General features: G+C 41.2%; 1 pseudogene across 1 annotated transcript in view; it reads right to left on the bottom strand.

The window, feature by feature from the left end:
- Positions 1–6590: 6590 nt before the first annotated feature.
- The window catches only part of LOC111819464 (NADH-ubiquinone oxidoreductase chain 1-like), a 7955-nt pseudogene continuing 3906 nt past the window's right edge, over positions 6591–10639 (bottom strand). The window contains exon 2 of the transcript XR_002823067.1: positions 6591–7940. The product of XR_002823067.1 is annotated as an NADH-ubiquinone oxidoreductase chain 1-like (transcript). The remainder of the gene's footprint in view (positions 7941–10639) is intronic.

Genomic DNA, 10639 nt, shown 5'->3' with positions numbered 1-10639 from the left:
TTGAATGAAGACTAGGGTGACTAGAAGTGGAATGGATCCTAGTAATGTGTAGAAAAGGAAGTAGAGCCCTGTGTTAAGACGTTCCGATTGATTTCCTCATCGGGTGATAATAATTATTGTGGGGATCAGTGTGGCCTCAAATATAATGTAAAGTAGAATTAGTTCGGTGACAGTGAATGTTATAATTAGGAAGAGTTGAAGTAGAATAAGCATAGTGATATAAGATTTTTTTCGAGTTACTGATTCTTGAGAGAGATGGTGTTGACTGGCCATTAGTATAAGTGGCAAAAGTCAGGTAGTGAGAATTAGTAGGGGAGTTGATAGGTGGTCTGAAAAGAATAATAGGGAAAAGTTTAGACCAGTGTCAAGTGGTTGATTGAGAAGAGAGAGGCTGATCAGACTGATGATAAAGCCGTGCATGGTAGTGTTGATTCATATAGTGCTGCCGCTGGAGAATCAGGTAAGTGGGATGAGCATGGCTGTTGGTATGATGATTTTTAGCATTGAAGTAGGTTTAGGTTTTGTACGTGGTCTAGTCCGTAAGTGTTAGACACTATGACAAGGAGCGCTAGGCCCACGGCAGCTTCGCATGCTGCGAAGACTAGTAGGATTATTGGAATTATAGTGGAGAGGGTGAAGTGTATGTTGAGACAGAGTCGGGTGCCTAGAATAAATAGTGATAACATCATTCCTTCAAGGCATAGGAGGGATGATATTAGGTGGGAGCAGTATATTAGTAGGCCAATGAAGGAGACAGAAAAAGCTAGTGGGAGATTAATGTAGATAAAAGGCATGATTGGCAATTATGATACTGTCCTAGTCTAATGAGTCGAAATCATTTGTTTTGCTTAAACTAATTACCATATTCTGCTCATTCTAGGCCTTTTTGAGTTCATTCATAGGCTAGACTAAGGGCTAGGAGTGTGATAAGCATCAATGTTATGAAAAGTATGAGGCTGAGGTCAGTGGTTTGGATAGCTCATGGCAGGGGTAATAGGAGAGCAATTTCTAGGTCGAATAGCAAAAATGTAATGGCTACTAGGAAGAATTTTATGGAGAATGGTAGGCGGGCTGATCCTATTGGGTCAAAGGCGCATTCATACGGACTCACTTTTTCTGCGTATGTGTATAGTTGTGGTAATCAGAATGCAATCAGGATCAGCAGTGGGGCTAGGGCAGTATTGGTAAACAGAGTAATTATGAGATTGATTATTCTTTTTTGGGTGTTGCCAAAACTTACTGGTTGGAAGTCAGTTGTACTACTTAATACTAAAAGAATAGGATCCTCATCAGTAAATTGATACATACAGGAATAGTCATACTACATCTACGAAATGTCAATATCAGGCAGCTGCTTCAAATCCGAAGTGGTGGTTGCATGTAAAGTGGAATTTAAGTTGACATAGGAAACAAATGGTTAGGAAGGTAGAGCCAATAATTACGTGGAGGCCATGGAAGCCTGTTGCTATGAAGAAGGTTGAGCCATAGATTCCGTCGGAGATAGAGAATGATGCTTCGTAATATTCAGAGGCTTGAAGAAATGTAAAGTAAACCCCCAGGAAGATTGTGATAAACAGGGCTTGAAGTATCTGTTTATGATTTCCTTCTATTAGGCTATGGTGGGCTCAAGTGATGGTTACTCCTGAGGCCAGTAGGACTGACGTATTTAGAAGTGGGACTTCTATGGGATCAAGAGGGTGAATGCCTGTGGGGGGCCAGCAACCACCTAGCTCGGGCGTTGGGGCGAGGCTGGAGTGGTAGAATGCTCAGAAGAAGCCTGCGAAGAAGAAGATTTCTGAGACGATGAATAGGACTATTCCGTATCGTAAGCCTTTTTGTACAACTGGCGTGTGGTGACCTTGAAAGGTGCCTTCCCGAACTACGTCTCGTCATCATTGATATAGTGTTAGGACGTTGGTTAGCAGGCCTAATAATACAAGAATAGCTGAGTGATAGTGGAATCATATTACCAGGCCAGAAGTCATAAGGAGGGCCGATAGAGCCCCGGTCAGAGGCCATGGACTTGGGTTAACTATATGATAGGCATGTGTCTGGTGTGTCATTAGGTATTATCATGTAAGTACAGGCTAACTAGCAGCATAAATACATATGCTTGAATCAGTGCCACCGCAAATTCTAAGATTGTGAGTAATAGAATGATAAAGGTGATTGTAGCGGTTGCAGGACTGATAGCCGTTAAGGCCAGGGTGGCCCCTCCGATTAGGTGCATGAGGAAGTGGCCAGCTGTGATGTTGGCGGTGAGACGGATAGCTAGGGCCATTGGTTGAATAAATAGACTAATGGTCTCGATTACTACGAGTATCGGGATTAGTGCGATCGGTGTGCCTTGCGGGAGGAAGTGAGCTAATGAAGCCTTGGTTTTATGTCGGAACCCTGTAATTACTGCTCCGGCCCATAGGAGGATGGCCATGCCTAGATTTATGGATAGTTGGGTGGTGGGTGTGAATGAATATGGGATCAGGCCTAGAAGATTAGTTGAGCCAATGAACAGGATTAGTGAAATTAGTATAAGGGATTACGAACAACCCTTTACGTTGTGGATTAGTAGTATTTGTTTGAGGGTAAGCTGGACTAGTCATTGTTGGATAGAAATTAAGCGATTGTTAACAAGTCGATTTGGGGTAGGATATAATATTGCTGGGAATGCAATAATAAGAATAACAATGGGTAGGCCCACTATTGTGGGGGCAATGAAAGAGGCAAATAGGTTTTCGTTCATTTTACTTCTCAAGGGGTTGAGTGATCAGTCGTGTTGGGGGAAATGTGTGATGTGTTTAGAGGGTAGGTGAAATTTGATAGCTTGATTTGGAAAAGGATAAATAGAGTAATGTATATAGAGACGATTGTGATAAATCATGTGGTTGTATCTAGTTGGGGCATCCATTGAGGAGAGGCTTGGCTCTCAGACTTTAACTTAAAAGGTTAACGCTAGTTTAGCTTCTCAGTGTCTTATAGTAGAGATGCTGATCAGTCTTCGAAGTGTTTAAGTGGAACTAGCTCCAGAACGATTGGTATGAAGCTATGGTTGGATCCACAGATTTCAGAGCACTGGCCGTAGAATAGGGCAGGTCGTGATGATATTAGGGTTGCTTGGTTCAGTCGCCCTGGAATTGCGTCTGTTTTCAGGCCTATAGATGGAATAGCTCATGAGTGTAGGACGTCTTCTGATGAAATTAATATGTGGATTGGTATTGCTATGGGTAGGACCACTCGGTTATCAACTTCTAGCAGCCGTAGTTGTCCAGGTTCAAGGTCATTAGTGGGGATCATATAGGAGTCGAAAGCCAAATCTTTGTAGTCAGTATATTCATAGCTTCAGTATCATTGATGCCCTATCGTTTTTACTGTTAGTGATGGGTCATTGATCTCATCCATTATATAGAGGATTCGTAAGGACGGGAGGGCGATTAGAATTAGGATTATAGCTGGGAGAATAGTTCAAATTGTTTCTACCTCCTGGGCGTCTATAGTACTAGTATGTGTTAGCTTAGTGGTTAGTATGGATGAGATAATGTAAAGAACTAGGGAGCTAATGAGAAACACAATTATTAGGGTATGGTCATGGAAATGTGTTAATTCTTCTATAATTGGGGATGTGGCATCTTGGAGTCCTAGCTGGAGAGGATATGGCATAGAGGTATAAAGGGGTTTAACCTATAAATTAACTTCGACGAAGTTATGTAATCGTTTTACTAACACCTCACTCGTGGAGAAAGTCATAAAGGCTATGGGGTTGGCTTGAAACCAGTTTTAGGGGGTTCGATTCCTTCCTTTCTCGTCCTAGACCTTGACGTAGGCTGGTTCTTCAAATGTGTGGTATGAAGGTGGGCAGCCGTTGAGTCATTCTAGGTTGGTTGTTGTTAGTTTGACTGTAGAGACTTCTCGTTTAGAGGCGAATGCTTCTCATACCATGAATACTATTAGGATTACGGCCGTGAGCGAGATAAATGATCCTATAGAGGATACAGTATTTCACATGGTGTAGGCATCTGGGTAGTCTGAGTATCGACGAGGCATACCAGATAGACCAAGGAAGTGTTGAGGGAAGAATGTTAGATTAACACCTACAAATATGATTAGGAAGTGGATTTTAGCCCATGTTTGATTAAGTGTATATCCTGAAAATAGAGGGAATCAGTGGACAAATCCGCCTATGATGGCGAATACTGCGCCTATAGATAGAACATAGTGGAAGTGTGCCACAACATAATAGGTGTCATGGAGGACAACGTCTAATGATAAGTTAGCTGGAACAATTCCTGTCAGGCCTCCGACTGTGAATAGGAAAATAAAGCCTAGGGCTCATAGTAGGGCAGGAGATCATTTGATATTGCCACCGTGGAGTGTAGCTAATCAGCTGAATACTTTTACACCTGTCGGGATGGCAATAATTATTGTGGCTGACGTGAAATAGGCTCGAGTGTCTATGTCTATTCCTACAGTAAATATGTGGTGGGCTCATACGATAAATCCGAGGAAACCAATCGACATTATAGCTCAAACCATCCCTTTATATCCAAATGGTTCTTTTTTACCTGAATAGTAAGTGACGATGTGTGAAATTATACTGAAGCCTGGTAGAATAAGAATATATACTTCGGGGTGCCCAAAAAATCAGAATAGGTGCTGATACAGGATTGGGTCTCCTCCTCCAGCTGGGTCAAAGAAGGTAGTGTTTAGGTTGTGGTCAGTCAGGAGTATAGTGATTCCTGCTGCTAAGACTGGGAGAGACAGAAGAAGTAGGACGGCTGTAACTAGAACGGATCAGACAAACAGAGGAGTTTGGTATTGAGATATGGCTGGAGGTTTCATATTGATGATTGTAGTAATAAAGTTAATAGCCCCTAGAATTGAAGATGCTCCAGCTAGATGTAGTGAGAAGATAGTCAAATCTACCGAGGCTCCAGCGTGAGCCAGGTTCCCTGCCAGAGGCGGGTAAACTGTCCAGCCTGTCCCAGCCCCAGCTTCGATTATAGATGAGGCTAGAAGGAGAAGGAACGATGGAGGTAGAAGTCAGAAGCTCATGTTATTTATTTGGGGAAACGCTATGTCAGGCGCTCCAATTATTAGAGGGACCAACCAGTTTCCAAACCCTCCGATTATAATGGGCATTACCATGAAGAAAATTATTACGAAAGCATGGGCCGTCACGATGACGTTATAAATTTGGTCATCTCCTAGGAGGGTACCGGGTTGACCTAATTCAGCCCGAATTAAGATGCTCAGAGCAGTCCCTACCATCCCGGCTCAAGTGCCGAATAGTAGGTACAGGGTTCCAATGTCTTTGGGATTGGTTGAGAATAGTCAACGATTGATGAACATAGGTAAAATGGCTGAGTAAAGCATTAGACTGTAAATCTAAGCACAGGAGTATAGCCTCCTTTTTACCAAGCCCTGTGGTGTAATTACACATTGAATTGCAAATTCGAAGAAGCAGCTTCAACTCTGCCGGGGCTTCTCTTGCCTTTTTCCTTTCTTTTTCAAGGCGGGAGAAGTAGATTAAAGCCAGTTGTTTAGGGTGTTTAGCTGTTAACTAAAGTGTCGTGGGGTAGGAGCCCACCAATCTAGGAGGATTTAGCTTAATTAAAGCGTCTGGTTTGCAACCAGTTGATGTAAGGTAGAATCTTGCAGTCCTTAGATCAGGGATTAAGTGTCACTAACTTGCTTAGGGCTTTGAAGGCCCTCGGTCTCTGCTAACCTAAATCCCTATTCCAGAATGGAGAGGGTGGGGGTGGGTGGTAGAATTAGGGTTGATAGGATAATTAGGGGAGGGAGGAAGGTGAGGTGGTTGGGGTTGGTGAATTGTCATTTTATTTTCATATTGTTTGTTGATGGAAAAATGGTGAGTGAGGAGGAGTAGATTAGGCGCATGTAGAAATATAGATTGAGCAGAGCAAATATGGCCATGGATATACGTAGGATGATGCTGTCGTTTTTAGTTAGTTCATGGATGATTAGTCATTTGGGCATGAATCCTGATAGTGGTGGAAGGCCACCTGGTGACAGTAGGGTGATTATGAGTATGACTATTATTGTTGGGGTTTTATTCCAGAGGAGGGATAGGGTTGATGTGGAGGTAGAGTAATTGTTTGTTAGGATTATAAAGATGGAGAGTGTCATGAGGATATAGATTACGAGGTTCAGGATAGTGAGGGATGGGTTGTAGGGTATAATAATTAGTATTCAGCCTATGTGTGCGGTTGATGAGTAGGCCAGAATTTTTCGTAGTTGAGTTTGGTTTAGACCTCCCCAGCCCCCTACTAAGATTGAGAGTAACCCTGAAATGGTGAGAATACTAAAATCAATTGAGGGGATAATTTGGTAAAGAATGGATAAGGGTGCTCGTTTCTGTCAGGTTAACAGAATTATTCCTGAAATTAGATTCGTCCCTTGGGTCACTTCAGGCACTCAGAAGTGGAACGGAGCTAGTCCTAATTTCATTATTAATGCTGCTAGGGCTATGCTTGAGGTTGTTATATTGGGTAGTTTGGTAATTGATCATTGTCCTGACAGTATGAAGTTAATTATGATGGCCATTATAAGTAGTATGGATGCGGTGGCCTGGGTTAGGAAATATTTTGTGGCTGCTTCTGTGGATCGTGGGTTGGAGTTTATGGTTAGGATGGGGATTATGGCTAGTATATTTATTTCTAGGCCTATCCAGGCTAGTAGTCAGTTTGAGCTGAGTATGGTGGCTATAGTTCCTATTATTAGGGTTATTAGGATTATACTGAGGATCAGGGGATTAATTAGTACGGGAAGGGTATAAACCAACATTTTCGGGGTATGGGCCCGATAGCTTATTTAGCTGACCTTACTAGTGTAGGATATGGTGTAAGTGGTAGCACGGAGATTTTCGAATTCTTAGGTTTAGGTTCGAATCCTATAATTCTAGAAATAAGAGGGCTTAAACCTCTATAGTTTACTCTATCAAAGTAATTCTTTTGTCAGACATATTTCTTTATGTTTGTGGAGGGATGCATGCTAGTATAATGGGGATTGATACGTGTCATATACACAGGGCCAGTGTTAGTGGTAGGAAATTTTTTCATAATAAATGTATAAGCTGGTCATATCGAAATCGTGGATAGGATGCTCGTACTCAAAGAAAGCAGGTGGTTAGTAGAGAAGTCTTTAGAACAAGGTTGATTGTGTAAATTTCTGGTAGCAGTGGGTTGTGAAATGCTCCTAAAAATAGGATGGTTGTGAGGGCATTTATTATAATGATGTTGGCATATTCAGCCATGAAAAATAGAGCAAACGGCCCCGCAGCGTATTCAACGTTGAAGCCTGATATACCAGTTCAGATTCTTCTTCGGTTAGGTCGAATGGAGCTCTATTGGTATCTGCTAGGGTTGAGACGAATCATATTATAACTAGTGGTCAGAGGGGAAAGATTAATCAGAGGCGTTCTTGGGTAGTGGTTAGGGTGAATAGGGTAAATGACCCATTTATAAGTATTGCTGGAAGTAGAATAATTGCTAGTGAGACCTCATAAGAAATGGTTTGAGCTACTGCTCGTAGGGCCCCAATTAGGGCGTATTTGGAATTTGATGCTCAGCCTGATCATAAGATGGAATATACGGCTAGGCTTGACATAGCTAGAATGAATAGTATGCTTAGGTTCATGTTGATTAGGGGATATGGCATTGGTAGTGGAATTCATATAGTTAGGGCTAGGGCTAAGGCTAAGACTGGAGGGATTGTAAATATAAGTTTTGAGGAGGTTGAGGGTCGGAGAGGTTCTTTGATGAAAAGTTTGATCGCATCTGCGAAGAGTTGTAGGAGGCCGTAAGGCCCAACAACATTGGGGCCTTTGCGGAGCTGCACGTAGCCTAGAATTTTACATTCGACTAGGGTTAAAAAGGCTACGGCTACCAGAATCGGTACAATCAGTGAGAACAGGTTGATTATAAACACTGTTAAGAAGAGGAATTGAACCTCTGATCATAAAGGTTTAAGTCTTACGCAATTACCGGTCTCTGCCATCTTAACAGGCCCTGGTCTTGGGCAGGGTTGGTCAACTTGTTTATATTGAGATTAATTCATAAAATTAAGTTTAGAGCGCTTCGTGTGGGAGTGGGCTCTATTTCTCTTGTCCTTTCGTACTGGGAGAAATGGCATATAGATAGAAACCGACCTGGATTGCTTCGGTCTGAATTTTAGTTCCTATCCGTCAACAAAAACAACAAAAAATAAGTACGATTAGCAAAACATACAAAAAGGTCTTCGTTGTCTCCAGGTTTCGACATATTCCTGACAAACACTAGCAGACATTCCCTGCCCTGCAATCCCACCCCTACTCAGCACAGATTATCATTTTTGCCACACCTACTATTAATGCCTTTGAACACAAGTCCTTGCATATTTATGTGCTATCATATCAAAATCTGAGATTGTATGACTCTCAAAATGGTACCTTATTACATATATTCTTACTGCTGCATTATCATCTTAAAAACAAACGAGTCACTGGGAATCTCATAAACGCCAAGGACCTCAGGGTATGTCATCGGGTGAACAGATGAGGTCCTTTCAATAGATGTATCTGATTAATTCATTTTTACCACCACCCGCCCTAGCTGAATCAGAGAGCAGTCACCTTGCTCCTTGCTAGGTGGATGCCCCAATAAAAAGCAATCACCATCAGAACCAGTGAATGAGGGCATTTTCCCATTTTATTGGAATTCTAACTTATTTGATGGATTCTTGACTGTTGCGGATAATGGCAGTGTGGCCTTGTCTGAAGGCCGAGGAGCAGACTAGGTCCCTTTTGGGAGCATAGGTGACATTTTATGGTTCTTCGCATTTCTCCCACATTGCTTATCTTCCCCGGAAACGCTCTTTCCGCAGTGTCCTCATCGTGTGAAAATCATCAATCTGCGAAGAATCCATCTTTAAAATACGGCCATAGTTCATTCTTTCAGAAATCGAGCGGGCCCCACATTGGGCACAGGTGCGAGTTCAGTTTCTATGGAATCAAAATCATCCAATGTTACAACGTCCAGCCTCCTGATTTTCATTTTTATTTTCTTCTTTGCCTACTCTTTTATTTCTACATATTCCTTTTTAGGCTGCCAAAGCCTTAAATTTACCCATGGGCACCTGTAACTTGGTAGTTGGCACTCAAAACTCTCTGACTTTGAGTTGTAACTCTCCAGTTCTTTACGTTTCTTTCTTTGAGACTTATATGGTGATGTGTTACAAAGACATTGCAATTCTCATTTAGGGTATAATTGTATTTTACTTGAAGACTATCATGGCCTAGTATCTATATGGAAGGTCTTTGGGTGGCATTAATGGTTTATATGCGACTACTAATAAAAAGATTGGTGGTTCAAACCCATCCAGCAGCACTGCAGAAGAGAGTCCTGGCACTCTGCATCCTAAAGATTACAGCTAAGAAACCCCTATGGAAACCCTCACAGAGCAGTTCTACTCTGTAACACCTGGGGTTGCAGCACTGGTTAACTTTTTTTTTTTTTTTTAGTATTTATATACCTCTGTATCTTTTTTTCCCTCAGTTTTTAATAATGTTTATGTTCAACTGCTTATTGGGATTATTAACACCTGCAATGTTTTTTTTTTTTAATTGTACTTTAGATGAAGGTTTAGAGAACAAATAGATGCTCATTAAACAGTTAGTACACATGTTGTTTTTGACGTGTAGTATTGTTAGTTTCCTTTGTAGTTACCTTAATATTTACCCCTATTTCTCTAAGTTTATACCAGTCTTTTATTTCTTTATATCGCCTTGACTTCCTCTCCATATGAAAAATCTATGTCTACATTTTTTAGTTCCTCTATTTTGTTTTAATGTTGTCATCTTTTACATATTGACATCTCTGTTTCCCTATTTTCAGTGTTTTAGCATTGATTTATTTTTGTGACTTTCCTATCTGGGTTGATATCTGGTTGCTCTGTCCTATGTTCTAGTCTTGAGTCGTTATCTGGTGTTACTGATTTTCTAACCAGAGGACTCCCTCTAGTATTTCTTGTAATTTTGGTTTGGTTTTTGCAAATTCCCTAAACTTATGTTTATCTGGAAATGCCCTAATTTTGCCATCATATTTGAGAGACAGTTTTGCTGGATATATGATTCTTGGCTGGCAATTTTTTTCCTTGAAGACTTTATATATGTCATCCCATTGCCTTCTTGCTTGCATGGTTTCTGCTGAGTAGTCCGAGCTTATTCTTATTGACTCTCCTTTGTAGATGACTTTTCCTTTATCCCTAGCCGCTCTTAAAATTCTCTCTTCATCTTTGGTTTTGGCAAGTTTGACTATAATATGTCTTGGTGACTTTCTTTTGGGCTCTACCTTATGTGGGGTTCAATGAGCATCTTGGATAGATATCATCTCATCTTTCACGATATCAGGGAAGTTTTCTGCCAACAAATCTTCAACAATTCTCTCTGTATTTTCTGTTATCCTCCACCACCCCCCGCTCCATTCTCCAATCACTTGTAGGTTATTCCTCTTGATAGAGTCCCCCATAATTCTGAGGGTTTCTTCAATTTTTAAAAATCCTTTTATCTGATTTTTCCTCCAATAAGTTGGTGTCAAGTTCTTTATCTTCAGTCTCACTAATTCTGACTTCCATTGCCTCAATTCTGCTC

The sequence above is a fragment of the Trichechus manatus genome, unplaced genomic scaffold (genome assembly GCF_000243295.1).
Source record: "Trichechus manatus latirostris isolate Lorelei unplaced genomic scaffold, TriManLat1.0 scaffold00009, whole genome shotgun sequence".
NCBI lineage: Eukaryota > Metazoa > Chordata > Mammalia > Sirenia > Trichechidae > Trichechus > Trichechus manatus.
Note: the sequence above shows the minus strand (reverse complement) of the source record. Positions and strands in the feature narration are given on the sequence as shown.